Below are 19,247 nucleotides of genomic sequence, written 5' to 3' on the forward strand. Positions count from 1 at the left end.
AGAACAGATTCTCCGAGGGAGAATCTGTACCGGTATAAAATCTCCGGGGGGGGGGGGGGGGGGGGGGGAGGGGGGGGTAAAGGGGGGGGGGAGAGAATTTGTACGGGGGAGAGTTTATACTGGGACACCGGGCTCCAAGTTTCCAAGGCACGGTGGGCAGTGGTCTGGCGGTAGACTTGACCTGCGCCGTCAACACCATTGGACGTTACGTCAGAATAGTCAAGTACACACAGTCAAGTAACCTTGTGTGAAGTGGTGGTGAAGGGAGCCCCAGTGCGCAACACATGCGGAGGTAAGAGAATTCAGGTGACCTAACACAGTTGAGGGAGAGAGATTGCCAACATTACAGTACCCCTGGCAAATTCTCTAGTTACTTCACTCCTCGAAAACAGATTCAGCTATCTGTCTGTAACTTGGCACCACACATGTGGAGGTGAGGACATTTAAACAGATGTACACGTGAATTCATTTATATTGGTACATGTAGTGCTGTTAAATATGTCTAACTCAATATGAATCGAGTATAGCAATCAAGACAGAAGTCAAGTGAAACATCGTTAACGCGAAATAAGATGTCAAATACATGTCGAGTCTTCCTTAGTTGGGACAAGGCTAGTGCCAACATGCGATTTGGATTTTGGGGGGCAGTAAAATTATATCAGCTAACACGAAGGATATATATACAGTAAACTACGGCTATAACGAACTCGAAGGGACCACTCATTTTAGTTCGTAATAAACGTAGTTCGTTATAAGCATACATACACCATTTATACAACAAATGGTCGGGACTAAAAAAATAAGTTCGTCATATCGGTCAGTTCGTTATAAGCGTGTTCGTTATAGACGTAGTTTACTGTCTTGAAGTCCGAGTAGATGGGAAGAGGCTGCACATGTACATCCGAATCGTCGGAAGAGGAAAATTCAAATATCCTTGAAGACTCTAAGGAAGCTTTTGACTGGTCCTGCTTAAGAAAGACTGGTCTGAAAGGAAAGATTTGTGTAATGTTTGGGATTAGTGATTACAATATCAAGGCTTGATTGCAATGCAATCGGGAACCAAGTGATTGTTTTGCTCCCTGTTTGTGTACATCAAGGGTGTGTGCTGAGTCTTATTTTATCAGTACAAATTGTTGGATATGATGTACATATTTATCCTGATTTACGAGAAATTCTTATGCTTTTCTCTGCTCTTAGTTTGTGATCTTATTTTTGGCTTAAAAAATCAAGGGTACATATCGAAAATACAAATCATTAACTTCACAAGAGGTGGTCTGGGGAGATGCTCTTCTTGGTGTGTTATTTTCTCATACACTAAGTTGGCGGTCGGGTAGTCTAGGGGTTAAATCGTTCGCTCGTCAGGCCGAAGACCCGGGTTCGATTCCCATCATTGGTACAATGTGTGAAGCCCATTTCTGGTGTCCCCCGTCGTGATATTGCTGGAATATTCTAAAAGCGGCGTAAAACCCAACTCACTCATACACTTATTGTTAGGAAACAGTCATTTGGCTTAGCAATTTGGAAAAACAATTACCGTATTCGACGTAATAAGCGCCCCGCTTTAATAAGCGCCCACGGCGATATTTGATAATATATATTATAATATATATAAGTGAACAATCCCATTTAGCGCCCCTTCCGATTGATCAATGTACACAAGACTTATATATTCGTGTATAATACGCACGCGTGTGTTATATGTACCCTTAATTATGGTCAATAAAATTCTGGAAAAATATATCTGTCGTATTTATATATGTCGAAATTTATCTTTCAACTTTTTTCCATCAAAATAATATTCTAATAAGCGCCCCCTGTTTCTAATTTTGAGAGCGCCCTGGGCGCTTATTACCTCGAGTACGGTATGTCTTCTTTGTAATAACATATTGCTGAGTGTGGCGTTAAACAACAAACAAACCAACACATAAAGTAATATCCAAATTAGGTATCTACAACACTTAAAATTGTTTGATTCACAAACAAATACAAAGTAGTAGTAGTATTGTAGAAAAAGATCCAACAGGGAAATCATTTTGTTCATATGGTTTTAATCATGTGTGGAATACTCAAAGTGTCTGTAATATTTATATCCTACAGAATATCATCAAAGAGCTTTAAGCCCCTATCTCACATACACGATTTAAGAAATTACGAACACGATTTAAGAAAAGTTGAAAAATCGAGTTGATTCGTGCTCGACCTTGTGGTTTATGCAAATTTCTTAACCAAACACGACCCTCATACGACCAAAAACGACCCTCATACGACCCTCATACGACCTTCATACGACTGAACACGACACTCATACGACGCCCACACGACTTAACACGAATCAACACGACCGCCATACGATTAAACCCGAATCATTACGATGTCCATACGACTACAAAAATAAATCGATCTCCATACGACTGAGCAAGACCTTCATACGACATATGTTTGTTTATTTTGGTCACGTGAGTCATGTAGTATATAAGCTGCATTGCAACAGCATTTCTGTGTCAGTCTTCACCATGTTCAACAACGAACAAGACCCGCAAGAAGCAGATTTTGGTGGTGGTTCAGAGGTTTCAGCTGGCTCATCTTGTCCCTGGGTACCGGATGGATGTTCATCCATGGTTGGTTTTGCTTGGAGGAGCTTCCGTTTCGGCCGCCTGAGGTTTGGCATGGCTGTAGAATGAGCTTTCACTTTCAGGGGGTTTCCCACGTTCTCACTCAGTCACGTGATGGGCTCTTCCGGTCGTATGACAAACGTATGGATTTCGTGTTCAGGCGTATGGGAGCCGTATGAAAGGCGTATGAAAGTCGTGTTGAATCGTGTTAAAACGTATGAAGGTTGTATGAGTTTCTTCCCACGCCCCCCAACACGACTGAACGCGACTGAACACGACCTTCATACGACTGAACACGACTTTTCAGCTCGGCTTAAATCGTGTTCTAAATTTTTGCATTGCATTGTCAAATAATTATAACACGATTTAAGCCGAGCTGCGACGCCCATACGACCACGCGCGACCGATAACGACTTAACACGAATGAACCCGAATGAGTGCCGACCTTCATACGTTCTAACACGATTAAAGGAAAAACGTTAAATCGTGTTCATTCGTGTTCAGATTCGTGAATGTGAGATAGGGGCTTTAGACTGTTCAATTATTGTTTTCAAAGTTAAATGACCATTCAAGCTGAGATTTGTACTCTAAAGTCAACTGTCCCAATTGAAGCACATTTCAGTAAAGTACACCAAAGAGGGCAATGAGGAGATTTATCATTATTCATGGAGAATCACAAATTATGAAAAATAAAGGTTGGCGGAAGGGTGTTACTAGAAACCTTAGATTTCGTCCTTTTTGTGAACATATTATCGACGTTGAGTTACGTTTTTTGTTAAGTATGCCCAATTTGGTATATTGTGACCAACATACTTTACCAAGAAATTGTCTTCAAACTTCTTACATTGATAACTTGTCCTTATGTGCTAAATACATTAAAGATGTCCTATTTTTATGTTCTTCATTATTCTAATTCTTATTGTACTTTAACAGAAGTTTCACCTCTTGTTACTGTACCACCGCTTTGTATGTAATCTGTGTATCTATACTGTGCGTGGGGCTGTGTCCTTTATACAGAAATATACTGATATTTAAAGACCCACCTATTGGTTTGTAAAAGATTGTTTGAAGCATGTGTTCAAACACCTATTGTGAATGTACTTGTTGAAAAGGAATGCCAGATCAGAGCCTGTAAAAAATTAATATATATATATATATATATATATATATGACAGCCGTTGTTACGTGTGTCACTCGGTTATTTGAACGGCATGGGCCTTGTTGATTACTACTGATTTCTTTGGCCAGTGGCGGATGTAATTCAAACTCCTTCCACACTGACACCGCATCAAAGATATTTGTGTACCGATAAAATAACTCTTAATGACAGGGTTGGGTGGTAGTTCACGCGAAACGGGCGACATTGTGCACGTGTCTATTGGGCGGCGCCTTTGATATCGCTTCCAAACATACTTTAATTGAATGACCCATTAAACGATGATACACATCAGCATCGCGGAGAAAATACAAGATTCGTTCATGTTGAATATATCAAGGCACCAATTCACCTTCCATAAACCCTTTGTGTCTTTTTGATTAATATATCCCCAATTAACGAAAATATGTATAACTGCATAACTGTTTATTCACGCGTGGTGTGAAATTGTTATTGAACGAGAACAGGTATTGTTGACACACCTGTAAATGAGGCCGACACTGTAATTAGATACAACGTACTAATGAGAATATGGGAATTATAAGGCTGTTGTACATTCTGGACTGTTCCCATTTTTTCATACTAAAAGTGGCAATGTATTTAAAAGTAGTTTTCGTGTCACAATATTCACTCAAGTCTTCCTACATCGCCTTCAAACATAATTCCCTTTGGTCAGTTCGACACCGCATATAATAAAATAATTTCATCCGCTCTGTGAATATTCCTGGTGACGAAAAGGCCCCCATGTACCTGTATTCTTTTCAGTATAACCATACGTGGCACAGACTACCTTAAGAGAATCATAGTTCATATGCTAATCCATCTCCAAATACCGTCCCGCTGAAGATGACTTTTCCAAATCCATCATCTATCCACCGCTATCCACATGATCATTTGGACTCAAATTTAATAGCTAAGGAAATCTGCAGGGATGAAGTACACTTTATAGCAAGCTGTGATCTTTATTCACACTACAGATATTCGTTATGGAGATCTGTAACTGAAGTTTATTGTAATTTTCCGCACCTCGCACCTGCTGACCAGTTGAACTTCTTAATGCCATTGTAAAATTCCCGGCTGCCCCTCAGTCTATGATAATCTATTAGACGAAGGAAATCTATTGTGTTATATATAATCTCTGTTTACTGATATTACATATGCACATATTGTAAAATATTGACAATGTTTTAAACGTGTAATTGGAAGCATGCAATGCTTCGTGAGTTCGGATGCATGAAGGCGGTTATAGTTATAGTGCGATGGATGTTGTGGAATGGTAGGAGGGTGTAACCACGAATAGGGATAAATGAGCGCGGTTATATTTATCGTTCGATGGATGTTGGGGGAATGATGGGAGGATGGATTATGCATGTAAGCATGCGCATGGATCCATGATGGCTGACGTTGACATAGTGAGGTGGTTGTAGGGATATGGTGGGGAAAGATGAATACGATGCGTGCGTGCGTGGGGATACGAGGGTTGGCGCAGATGTAGTGAGATGATTGTGTGAGTAAGTTGAGTTGTAGAGGGTGCATCTTTGCAGGTATGAGTGTGGATACATGCAGACTTGGGGTTAGCGGACGGGGTGTGCCGATACCGATGTCTGTTTTTCATGTGTTACGCATTTTAATGATTTTAGTGTCTCAGAGGTCATACTGGCCGGGCATTCTACATATCTACCCCAACTACGCAGCATTTGCTATGCTGTACAATTCTCCTTTTTCCTCTTCTTCTCTCTCCCTCTCTCTCTCTCTCTATCGCTCTCTCTCTCTCTCTCTCTCTCTCTCTCTCTCTCACACACACACACACACACACACACAGACACAGACAGAGAGAGTCCTAGGCCAAATGCAAGAATAATGCTTATCTTTAGGGATCTCACAGAAGCAGTAAAAGTGTTATTCAATAATTTGGATGACACCCCCCAACCCTCCTATCAGTATGGAACTAGCGACAGAATGTATCAGGTTACTACTATTAACAAACAAGGTTTTCCCATTACTTGACCTACACAGCCCGTTGGTTGAACATGGAGAGCACAGTCTCTGATGTAGTGGGTTGGGAGTTTTTTTTATGTCTTCCAAGTCCAGTAGTTAATTTATGGTTACTTAATCTTAGTTTAGAAAAGTGCACTCGATATTTCCTTATCTTACCCTGACGGAGGTTAGGTTCACTTTAAAGTACCCTGTATGTCCTTTGGATGTTTCCTCTTGCTTTGGTTGCATTAGCACCTGAAGAGTTTCCTTGAACAGAGAGTCTTATTTAGACTTTATTGTCTTTTTGAATGCTGGTGATAGGAGATCTGAATTACTTTAAATATTATGTTTTTTTTCTAAGAATAGATTGAGTTGGTATACCTGTCCTATTCGTTTCTTCACCAAAGTTTGTTTTTACATTTACCCGAGGCAAGTGCGTTAACTGACTATAAAAGTCCAGTTTCAACCCTTGCCAAACTATGCTGGAATTTCCGGGCTCGATCGTAGCGCCACCAATGTTGTTATTACGAGTTATGTCCCTTCTATGTCCCTCCTATTGACCAATTGACCAATCTGATTCAACCTCTCATATCACTTGCAATTGTTTCAAACAAATTGGCGGCGCAATGTCAAGACGATCTGATCGATAATACATAGATCCAATCCGGAGCCATTTAACAATAGGGCGCCATATTGTGCCAAAAATGCTAACGTTTTCAGCTACGTGTTGTTGTTTTTTAGCACGAAGGCGATTTTTCATTTAATTTTAGCTATTTTCATGAAGGAGAATCGCGGTGCGAGGTCGAGGTCTGAAATTGGTTAATAACAACCCAAGGATCGCAAGCGGTGCCTACTTTTGACGGCTTTCGTAAAAGCAAACCATTTGAAAATTGGATTAGGGAAGAGGTCGAAAATGGATATAGAGCACACTGGGACACTCCGACATACGCGAATTTTGTAGGAGCGATATACTGCAAGCAGTGCCTTCATTGACGGCGTGGTTTTAGCAAACCATTTGAGGATTTGAATATGGCCAAATATATCTGCGTACGTTTGTACGCGCGACACTTGAATTCTGCCATTGCTGCTTACATCTGCATTCACTTTAGATATATAACTTGCTGAACTTACGTGCGTCACATTCGAGATTTCTTCCCACGCCCCGATAGTGTTTTTATGTATACAAACGGTAATCTAAAGGCAGGAGAGGTTTATTGTATTGGAGATTCGGGATGCACGATGACACAAAAAGGAACCTTGAGAACCGACACCGACATACCGACGCAACAGGGAGCCAACCATGCATGTCAGTTAATTTGCAGTGTCACCTAGTCACTACGGCTGCTGTTATTGTACGTCTATTGGTGTACAGGCCACACCTCGCGAAGTGCATCAAATCACTTGAACACTTAATGTTCAATTAAAAACATGAAACGATTTGCACAATATCTGTCGACGCCTAGTTGGCGGTAAACATGCTTTGCAAATTCATATTCACTATTCACTATTTTAAATTGAACATTTGCTTCAAATGTAATTGCTAAGTAAGTATATCTATCCGTAACAAGTGTTTTTCTATCACCAACATTTGTTTTGTCACCATTGTTCTTTAGGTTATTTGTTGCTCAAAATACACTTAGAACATCAAGTAACACTTGTAGTTTTCTTTTGAATCGGCAAATAGTACTGAGTCATCGGCAAACAACCAATGACAAATGTTTAAACCATTAAGTGTTATATTTTAACTTTCAGATTTGATACAGAGTGGAAGATCATTGAGGAATATATTAAATAATATGGGAGACAAAATGCATCCTTGACTTACCCTGATGTTGGAGTTAAAGGATTGTGAAATGCCCTTGTCTGTTTTCACTTCATAAGAGATATAGTGATGGTATCATTTTTAATTTTGATAATTTCTTTGTTGGGAGTTGTGATCTATCAACTGAATCAAAGGCCTTTTGAAAGTCTGTATTTCCTTTTACTTTTTGTAGAATATATAAATATTAAAAGAACAAATACATTATCTGATGTCGTTATCCCCTTTCTAAATCCAGACTTACAGTGGTCTTGTAATAGAGTTTTTTTCAACGTGTTCCATGTGTTCCATTATTCTTTCATTTATGAATTTGCAAAATAGTTTACCCAAGCAGCTGCTTAGTGCAAAACGCCTGTAAGTGTTTGGGTCAGTCTTATCACCCTTCTGATGTAAGAATTCACTGGAATAGAGCTAGCTGGAGCTGGCCAGACTTGCTTTTGTATACATATTTAGTAGTTTTCGTTGTTGTTTGTAAAAAGACATTAAACAGTTTAACCAAATGGGCTACTAATGTACAATATATTGATTTTAAAAAATATGTTAATTTATGTTATCTTCGCCTGGACTTGAATTGTTTTATAAAAGTGCTAATTTCATTTGATGTTATTTTTTGTCTGTCACATATTTGCATATCTCTTTGTTTTAGTGTTGTAAATATTCCTGAAGTGGCTTGTTAGCTTCTCATGATCAGGATAAATAAATTTTAATATTGTTTAATAGTTTCCAGAATTGGTTCCTGTTTTGATGAATATTACGACTGTACTGTTAATAGACATTTTAAGTTTCCATATGTGTCATTCACATTGTGAATATATCGTGTAACTACCATTCTTTCTTCTTACTTGGTTTAAAAAGAGCAAACCCAACTCATTGAACCTCTTACTCTGTGCTGACCATCAGCATATATTTAAACCATGTGGTCTAGCCGACAGGCACTGGTGCTCTAAATGGTCCAGCTGTGAAGTGTGGGTTATAACGCAGGAGGTATCATATTACCTGATTTTGATGGTATCGCTACATTTTGCCCCGAAGTAAATACTTGATTTTTCACAAAAGGTTACATTGGTGTGTTCCCTCGATTTATGGTTACCTACTCTCTCTCTCTCTCACTCTCTCTCTCTCTTTACTCTCTCTCTCTCTCTCTCTCTCTCTCTCACACACACACACACACACACACACACACAGAGTTTAACATGATTTAGTTGTGCTATCTTTTCTTATGTTAGTTTATTTAATTCATAATAAGAAACAATAAGTAATAATTTGCTTACCACAGTATGGATCATATCCGTTTATATCACTATCTGATTTTATTGCAGAAATTATTATGAATTAAAAATGTTTTCACTGCATTAGACATTAATTTGCCGTTATTTGAAATGCAAATTTTTCAACAAAAAACTATAAATAGTTAAAAAGTAAAGATTTGAATGCCTTAACTGGCAGTGTTTAAGAAGGGAATATTAGTCTATTAGTCTCATTTATCAGATATGCGCTTCAGTAGCATTATTGTATACCTCCAGGTAGATGGTTACATTGTATCTCTCGTCATTTGTGGATAATTCAACAAGCATCATAAAAAGAAATATTCTACCATGAAGAAATAATACAGAGTATACAATAACTCGCAATTGTTCAAACAGAGGTTTCAAATCCATAACATATATTTGATTTTAACAGATTTGTGGGAGGTGGAAATGCTTTAATCTCTACATTGTGCCACTTGCTCGTGTGCCCTTGTTCTATTCAACAAACAGACCAAACCGGAGACTCAACACCATATCCGATAACACTGACCCTGGCTGAAGTGTCGTCCATTGATGTCAATACATCGATGACAAGTGAGGATATCATATAGTTATCGTTGATGCCTCGCTGCACTATCACTATAACAAAAATAGTAACCAAGTTGACTAGTATGTACATCACTACAATGACTATGTACATTGTCATGCACTTCGTAATATCAAATACTTATATTTTATTGTGTGATGACTTTAACTGGATCAGTGGTAACATGTGATATTAATGATCCATCAATTTCTCTCCTGGTTGGTCTATCCATGTATAAAAATAAAAATAATAAAATTAAAAAGACATAATTCTTAAATTCATGCTAGTGCTGAGGCAATCTAGACTTGTCCAATCATTCTAGACTTGAGTTGGACTCATTTTTTAATTTAATTCTCTTGGGTCTGGGAGACAGTCTACGTCACAGCTCATACCACACAATAACAAGTCCAGTCCGGAGCCCCCGTCCGTTATAGCAGCTGGGGTCTGGTTATATCATCTGACATGGCCAACTGTGCTCTTAAGTAAACAGGAACCTAATCAGTGGGGTGTCCTGTATCATCCTTATTCGACTGCTTATAAAAGTCTGATATCTCACCTCACACCTGCTTAATATATATTTTGTGCTGAATTTTCGAAACACAGTGAGTGAGTTGGTACTACATATGTATATGGTTCTATTTTAAAAGACTGCAGCGCTTCATTTTGAAAACAAGTTGTGTGTACTGTTTAACGCCGTTCTCAATATGCCAGTGATATGACGGCGGTCTGTTGTATAAGAAATCTTGAATCTTGAATCTTGAAAGTTGTAACTTTCTCGCAAATACGTATCACATGCAGCATACAGTATATCAAGTGCAATATGCTCAAAACTACATGCAGTATACAGAGTGTGTCGCAACCTCGGTGATGGGCAGGGGCACATATTTCCTTCCCCTCTCCCTAATCAAACACCTGATGGGAGGTCACAGGTCAGGCGTGCACCCGTCAGTTGTCTTATACGGCCAAGAGTATGATCTTCCGGACGACCACTGCGCTAGGGCAATGTGGATTGCATATGAGGTACTGCGTAGTCTGTTCTTATTGCCTTTTTAAGAATATGATCAACACTGTTTTAGAAGCCATGTGCATGACTAAGCACCTATAGGGAGTGAATGAGTGAGTGAGTATGTTTTTACGCCGCTTTTAGCAATATTCCAGCAATATCACGGCGGGGGACACCAGAAATGGGCTTCACACATTGTACCCATGTCGGGAATCGAACCCGGGTCTTAGGCGTGACGAGCGAACGCTTAAACCACTAGACTACCCGACCGCCCGCACCTATAGGGAAGAGCTCACAATAAAATGTTACTGACCCATGGACGGACTTGTGTTTTCAAGACGTATCAAGTAGAACTCCTACGGCAGATGTATATAAGATGGTTACAGCTTGCTAACTGTAACATTAACGGAACTTAACGTCATATTTACACATTTTTGATGGGGCGACAATGTGGCAACGAGCCATATTTTAACCTTGAAGAATGTCGCGTTGTCGCAAGGTCGCCCTTTGGTAAAATAAAAAAACAAAACAGATTATTCAAAGAGCGACAATAATGCGGAAAATGACCAAAATGTCGCATTGTCGCGCTTTGATTAATTTTGACATGTTTTGCTTGTTTTTGATAGGTGACAATGCGACAATGTGACAATGTCCCTTCTAGGTTTCCATAGTAATCCGTGCAAGTAAAGCTGAGTCATGACAGAAGCCTAACTTGCCTATTAAAATATAAAGTGTAAAAATGCGCTATTGCAGCATCTGATTTCATAGCTCTTCAAGAAGCATTTATCAATAATGGGATGGGCAATGAGCTCAACTGCATGCCGATGTCAGAGTCTAAACGTTCTGATTAACAATAAGGTTGCATAAGGTTGTTTCGATAACACTGAAGGCAAAATGCACTATGGGCGAATGTAAACGACGCAGTGGTGCATAAAGTCATGCATAAAGCTGTTTTGATAAACCTGTAGGCGAACTGCACTGTTGACGAAAGTAGACAACGCCCTCTGTAAGGTTTCACAAGAGGGAAATGAAGATTTTTTAAATTACACACTTCAAGGTCTGGAACGAATGACTGCTGAAGTATTTGGCGTTTCATTTAAGAATTGACTTTCACTTTGTGTGAGTTCATTGGAGTGACCTTCATAGAGTGAGGGCCAAACTGTATGAACGTCAGAGCGTTCACAAAGTGAAAGTAAGTTCTTATAATTTTTATATCACTATTTTATACCTCGCGGGATGTAGCGCTAGATCTATACGTGCGCCCTCTTGTTTACACTGACAGCCACACAACAAGAAGCTGTATCGCGGAATAAAATATTTTCCCAAAGAGTGAAGTCACATAAGCGTTTGTCTGCTCTACATGCTTTTCAGGAACATCTGTTTTAGCTTGTTTTCAAGAAATGTATTCCAATAATATCCCCATTAGATGAGAAAGCTCTGTTAAGAACTACCCCAGTAAGTCTGTCACAACGACAGAGCGTCGTAATACATTTACATCAAGTACAAGACGTCAAAATGGCCGACACATCAAACGTGGCGGGAGAGATTTCCGAAGTCGTTAATGAACCTGTGGCCATTTCAGGTGTTTCATGACTGATCATTTGGCCGATCATTGAAAGGTAATTGTAACGAAGTTTCAATTAGATACTAAGCTACATTCATAGATTGCTGTAGACTGTCACAGCAATAGCTTGGATGTGCTTTTCTTCATTTGGTTCTCTAGGATGGGTTGTACCGAGGTTATCCTTGAACGGACATGCAATCAAACCCTCCGACGTATCATAATGTATGTTAAAACGCTAAGTTCAAAATTAAAGGGTCTAAATGGTGAGAAGCGAGACCTCTGTATGTAATTCGTGCTAGGTAATTCCCGTGGATTTCCCCAAGGAATATGCAAGTAGTCCGTGAGTGTTTACATCATTTCAAGAATGCAGCCTCGTGAAAAACGCATGGACGTCAAGATGTGTCGTTCATACACTTATGAACTTCAGTTTCGCGGTTATGTAACAGACCTCTCGTCCAAAGGAAAAGCCGAATATCGTATATTAACTTCACATTAAAAAAATATTTACTGTTATAACAAAATAAAATACAACCTATTGTCCGAAAGAGATGACCATATCGGAGGGATATGTTATCTCAATAAACTTGATAACATGGTTTGGTTTGACGTCTTGGCGCGTGTCTGAATTCCATCCACAGGTTTCGTATCCTAAAACTGACTAATCAGCAAATCTCGCCGCACTGCGCGAGATAGATACAAGAGCAGGGCATGCCAGAGATACGAAACCTAAATATTAAATGCTCCCTAAAGGAAGACTTGGGCATCGCGTGCGTCAGGTGACCAGCGCCATCTGATTGGCTGTTAACATTTGTACAAAACGGAGCAAAAAAGCATCGTTATTCCGTCCATTTTACGCTTGAAAAACACGACGCTTTTTCGGACAGTTTCTGGACGCTCACCAATTAATCAGTTTTAATGAATTTTAGTCGTTTTTCCGTCCAATGACCATATACGGAAAACACGACGTTTTCGTGTTTGCAGTGTTGTCAGTAGATATTTATAAATATATAAATGGATAATTACAGGTCACAAAATCCAGAGATGCGGTTACTACAATAGTCAAAGAATGCGTGGCATAACAGAAAACAAGTTGAAAAGTGTACTTCATTTTTTATTGTAACATAAAAGTAGGTATGTTCCCTGATCTGATTGGTTAAAAAGTGTTGTCGAATGAGCATAACATCACTGAATTTTTTGGGTCTCATCACAGTGTATGTATACATTAATTAATGGAACTATTTTTGAAATCATCAACATGGAGGAACAGATGGAAATTTACCCTGACTTCCACATCGGAGATTTCGATGAAATATTGAGTGAATGGGACGACGAGACATTTTCTGAGATAATTCAAGAATTTGAAGGTAAATGAAATTTACCTTTTTCCATTAATTACACAATCATAATCATAATTGATGTAATTTCCTTGGGCTTGGCCAAAGGAAAAAACAAAACAAAATCAATAATAATTATTTTTAACAGAGTAAAAAACATTTATTGCAACTCTTTAACAGTTATGACTTTCATACACCCACCTTATTTTGTTATTATTATTACTCACAACAGCTGAAAACCGTTCTGAGATGGCCCCTGAACTAGGAAATACAGCCAGCGTTTCCGTAGAGCCCAAAGTTCAAGCGTCCAGTGACCGCTTCGCGTCCCTTGATGCAAAAGCAGTACAAGACATCGTGGATGGAAACCTCTCTAAATCTACTGCGCGTAATACCTCCTGGGGAGTTAAAATATTTCGACGTAAGCCATTAAAACATAAAATACATAAACACATACCAAACATTCCTACGCAGATTCGATCAACATCAGCGAGAGTTACCTCCCTTACACAATTGCCATGATAGCAATGTAAACAATGAACAATGTGCCATCGCAAAAATTGGCAATAATATAAGGAGATTGACCAAAATTTTAACGTAAATTACATATTTCGTTTTGTAAGAATTATGATATGTTATGCTAAATGGATATACGGAAATTTCATTTAAACACAACGCTGTAATAATAACAAATTACTCCCACTTACTGTCACATTTGTACCCTGAGCACGGCAATCTTTTCACTTCCAGAATGGCTTGGTTTCCGAGGTTTTGAACTTCGAAGAGCTTCCTGCTTTTCAACTGAATGAGAAACTGAGGTTCTTTTATGCCGAAGTCAGAATTGCTGAGGGAGATCTTTACTCAAAATCGAGTTTTGTTGGGTTGCGTGCTGCCATACACAGGCACATCAGGGGACCGCCATTTGAGCGCAGCATAAACATAATCCAAGTCCGGGAATTTCACACTGCAAACAATGTTTTTCTGTCCATGATTAAAACTTAAGCGCGATGGCCTTGACCAGACAACACATCATGCTGCTATCCCCGAGAATGATTTAAAAATAATTCGTGAAAGTTTTGATACGGAAACTCCTTCCGGCTTGGTTCGTAAAGTGTGGTTCGACCTTACACTCGGTTTCGCTCGTCGTGGTAAAGAAAACCAAAGGGAATTAACTGCATCTTCCTTTCGTGTATCCACTGATGAACAGGGGTTCGAGTTTATTGAAATGACACACTCCGAAGTCACTAAAAATCACAGGGGGGACCTCAAAGACTCAAATGGGCCCAACAAACGCATTTATGCAACATCGGACCAATTCTGTCCTGTACTTTCATTAAAAAAATACATGTCTCTCCTCAATCCCAACAATGGTGCTTTTTACCAGGCTCCAAAGAGACGAGTCCACGTCGACGACACCGAATGGTACACCACGAGGCCAGTTGGTGTAAATGTCATTGGCAACATGATGAAAGAAATTTCTACCAACGCTGGTCTCAAAGTGTATACAAGCCATTGTCTTCGGGCAACTGCCGTCACATTGCTGTCAAACGCAGGCATTGAAAATCGCGATATTTGCAAAATAACCGGCCACAAAACCGATGAATCGTTGAAGTCGTATTCCATTGACTCGAGCTCGGCTCAAAAACGACATTATTCGAACATTCTTCAGGGACAGCAGCAGCTTGCTAACGAACGTAATTTGGTACCTGTCCAAGATACAAATATCCTGCCACTGTCCACTGCTCCCGTGAATAACTTCCAGGTTAATTCTTCTGCTAATTCCCATGGTCTCTTTCACATATGTAATTCCACTGTAACAGTAAACAACTTTTTTCCATCCCAGCTAAGCTGCATGTCTAAAATCTCGCACATGTTTGACCGCTCTGTCACCACCTCAGTTTCAGGCGAGTTGACACTATCTTGTGCAGGGGCCAAACAGTATGTACGTCTTTTCTAACTTTGATTATTTGTAGTTTATAAATACGCATAACTAAAAATTACAAGTAAGATGAGGAACTGTGATAAAGAATTGAATTTGTGATATTTCCTGTTTTTTTGTTTATTTTCTGAGAAATGGGCTTGAACATGTGACCACCCTTTCGTAAAATGAACCATCATTATTGGAGGACCTCGAAACCATTGATCGGTTTCGCGGCACCCCATATCATGCATCTTTTCGAAGGTGAGCACGAGGAGGCGTATTACTAACGACAGTCTTGTTGTGTCATGCGCTCAGTATATTAGTTCCTCCTAAATATCGATTTTAATTAACGTTCATGTTACAATTGGCGGAGTGTTCAATTAAAAAAATTCCGTACATCCATTCAGCATAACATCACGCAAATCTTACAAAACGAAATATTTATCTCCTTATTAAGTGTATTTTAATAAGTTGAGCCCCGTCTCTTGATATCACAATATCGCAAGTTGACAACGCCCATTTTAGAGATTTGTATTTTTTCTGTAAGCTGATTCTCTATGCGCGTCGGCAACTTCCGCCAAGCTGGGAGACCGTACGTTCAGGCCTGCATTTCCAAAGCTCATCTCGTTTATGTGACGTCACACTCGGCTCAGTTCAGCTGGACTCCGTGGCTATATAGACGTCTCGTTGAAATATACGGGAAGTAGTTGAGATGTAATGCCAGTCCAAGTTGCACACTTGTTAGCTCATTTTCTGATCAGATTAAAAAATATCGAATATTTAATTACTGGATAGTCGTTACCGGTAAATTGAGCATCACTAATATCCCGAGACCCCCAATAACGCGATATGAAATGATGAACGGGTTATAATGAAACTGTGTGGATGAACTCAGTATGCTGCTTCAAATATTATACCAGAACCTCAAATACTATATAATATGTGAAAATAAGCAAGAGATTTTTTTTCATACCATTTATGTGTGTAGAGGAAGCGGCGTTTATATTCTAAAAGCATAAGTTACACATCAATGTTATATCAGTTGTTGTGAAAATGTTGAAAATATCACTCAGTGAGTGCATGTGTATGGTATTACGCCGCTAATAGCAATACTTCTGCAATGTGAGTGAGTGAGTATGGTTTCACGCCGTTTTTAGCAATATTTCAGCAATATCACGGCGGGGGAAACCAGATATGGGCTTCACACATTGAAACAATATGGGGGAATCGAACCCGGGCCTTCGGCATGACAGGCGAATCTGCAATATGACTGCGAAAAAAACACAAAACCAGGCCCCATACACGTACAGCACATGTATATGAAAACAAGAAATCCTCGATGCGATGCATCAATACGGCAGCAAACTTTATGTTCGTCAAATTTAATTTAGAATATGATATATTCCCCAAATGTTTAATCAACACAGGCATTATTAAAACAATATGAACATCTGTTTCAATTCATTCCGTTTTACATCTTACACCAAGTTTTTGACTACTATGCGATTACATTACATACTGAATTTGATAAACGATGTCTTTCCACAGTACATGAGTGCAGTAACCTGTTCCAGCCGCTCGTGAAGACCGGTACTTTGGCACTGTCTCCCTCTTATCATTGCGGTAAATGTTCTGACAAATGTCATGCATTTCAGGGTTTGAATAAAACTGAACAGCTAACAACATATCGGGAATTTTAAGAACTAGTAGGCCAAAAGGTTAAAAAAATAGAAATGCATGTACTTTCTTTTCAATTACCCATATGTCCCATATTCAATGTCCATAATGGAAAGCCAGGAAAAGTTGAGTGACCTGACAATTATTCCCGTATGACTATGTCTGAGTTCCGCTTATACCCCCATTCCACTAGGCGGCGATCCACGGTGAGCAACGCGATCTGAAGGAGCGCCATAGATCGCCATATAATGAGGCGATATCGGGGTACTTGTGATCCGATTGCGATCAGATAGCGATCCAATAGCGATCCAATAGCGATCCAATAGCGATCCGATGTGATCAGGATGCGCTCCATTGGCGATCTATTGGCGATCCGATGGCGATCATTGTGATCTATGGCGCTCTTCTCTGATCCGTTAGCGATCGAGTGCGATCTATGAAGATCCGTTAGAGCTCAAGTAGCGCTCTAGGCGATCCGATTGCGACCTGATCGCCGCAAAGGGGCCCGATCCTATAAAAACCTGTGGCGTTCAGCCGCGCTCTTCAGTTCTGTGCTTGGCAGCAGACGGGTATCACCATGAACCACAGAGATGCTGCCATATTACAAGTGATTTACAATCTCGTGAACCATGCCATCGTGAACCAGCAGATTGCTATTCTGGCCCAGCAGCCTCGAAGAAGAAGGAGAAGGAAGGCTTTTTGGGTGAGACCCTGGAGCGCCATTGGAGCGCCACAGAGCTCCAAATCGTGAACCAAACAGCGAAGCACAATCAGAGCGCCATCGGAGCGCAATCGGAGCGCCAATGCATCTCCGAGGAGCGCCATCAGATCGCCATGGAGCGCCGAAGATCGGTAGGCCAGCTTTTGTGGCGATCGGCGGCGCTCTATGGTGATCCGATAGCGCTCCGATTGCGACCTTGGCGATCAAGTAGCGCTCCGATGGCGATCTAGGCGATCAATTAGCGATCTGATGGCGCTCTGGGCGGAGCGCCACGGATCTTTGTGCAGGGGAGTCAACCGGCGGCGACCTTGGCGATCATTGAGATCAGTTAGCGATCCGTTAGCGCTTTTGGCGATCTTGGCGCTCTATATGGCGCTCTATGGCGCTCTCACGGAGCGCCGTGGATCGCCGCCTAGTGGAATGGGGGTATTACTGGCTCGTTGTCCGATGGATATGAGGTGTCCTGTCTCGGCTAGCAACGAGTTCTAGCGGCGAGTTCAATAGCACTTACCAGCACGTGCTGATGTGAGGTACCGGATGACTGTGAAAGCGGTGACGGAATGTGTGATTTGGCCATGCTTACTAAGCTTTGACATGTTTGTTTGTAATTAACTTCTATCAAACGACTTTAGAGAATCCTGTTATCGACTTGTCACACCGACCTCTTGATAGTCTTATGAGCAACTCGTGTGTCCACTGCACGTGTACAACATGGGTACACCCTCTCTAACTGTAACACACCAAATATGTTTGCCAAAATTCTGTGCACCGCCTACTTGTCTTAAATGAGTTGGTTCAACGTATCCTGGATTACCAGTAACAACCATAGACTTTTCAGACAACTATTACAAATAAACCAATAGTTGTATTTCGTGAACATTTACCTTTGCACATAACAGACACATGTGTAAATATCACAAATGAACTGAACTCATTGGGTTTTATATTGAGAGAGGTACCTAATATATTGTTCAAGTGGTGATTAATTTCGCGTTCTCGTGCTTTTGCCAATTGCCTAATTATACAGGTCTATGTAACTATTTTCAAAAAACGCGAGATTGCGATATTTGACCAATGTTGCGATCTCGCGTTCTCGTGTTTTCGTGTCAATTGCCCATTCAGTTATATGCAGCTATTATAAAAAACGCGAGATTGCGACACTTGACCAATGTCGCGATCTCACGTTCTCGCGTTCTCGTGCTTTTGTGCCAATTGCATATACAGTCATATGTGAGGTGAGGTGAAATTGGGTTGACTATTTTCAAAAACGCGAGAACGCGAGAACGCGATATTGCGACACTTGACTAATGTAGCGATCTCGCATTCTCGTGCTTTTGTGTTAATTGCCTGTACAGTTATATGCAACTTTATTTTCAAAAACTCGAGAACGAGAGAGCGCGAGATTGCGACACTTGACCAATGTCGCGATCTCGCGTTCTCGCGTTTTTCTGCCAATTACTTATTCAGTCATCTTGTGGCTCAGTTGTCTGAGGCGTCGCAATTCGCTGTGTAGAGTTGCGTCCCTTGGGCGTGTCAGAAACCTATGATGGTGGGTTTCGTCCCATTTCAACCTGACAAGCCGGGGTATAACTGAAATATAAATACTCTCTAGAGCCATGCCGGTCCCTCAGGC

General features: G+C 40.3%; 1 long non-coding RNA gene across 1 annotated transcript; it reads left to right on the plus strand.

Annotated features, from left to right (window-relative positions):
• The first annotated feature begins 2,727 nt into the window (after positions 1 to 2,727).
• Positions 2,728 to 14,287, plus strand: LOC125381077. Its single transcript, XR_007221685.1, has 3 exons — positions 2,728 to 2,739; positions 4,761 to 4,764; positions 14,145 to 14,287. It is a non-coding gene; the product is annotated as an uncharacterized LOC125381077 (long non-coding RNA).
• Positions 14,288 to 19,247: the final 4,960 nt, after the last annotated feature.

The sequence above is a fragment of the Haliotis rufescens genome, unplaced genomic scaffold (assembly GCF_023055435.1).
Source record: "Haliotis rufescens isolate VD_foot unplaced genomic scaffold, xgHalRufe1.0.p SCAF_17, whole genome shotgun sequence".
Taxonomy (NCBI): Eukaryota; Metazoa; Mollusca; class Gastropoda; order Lepetellida; family Haliotidae; genus Haliotis; species Haliotis rufescens.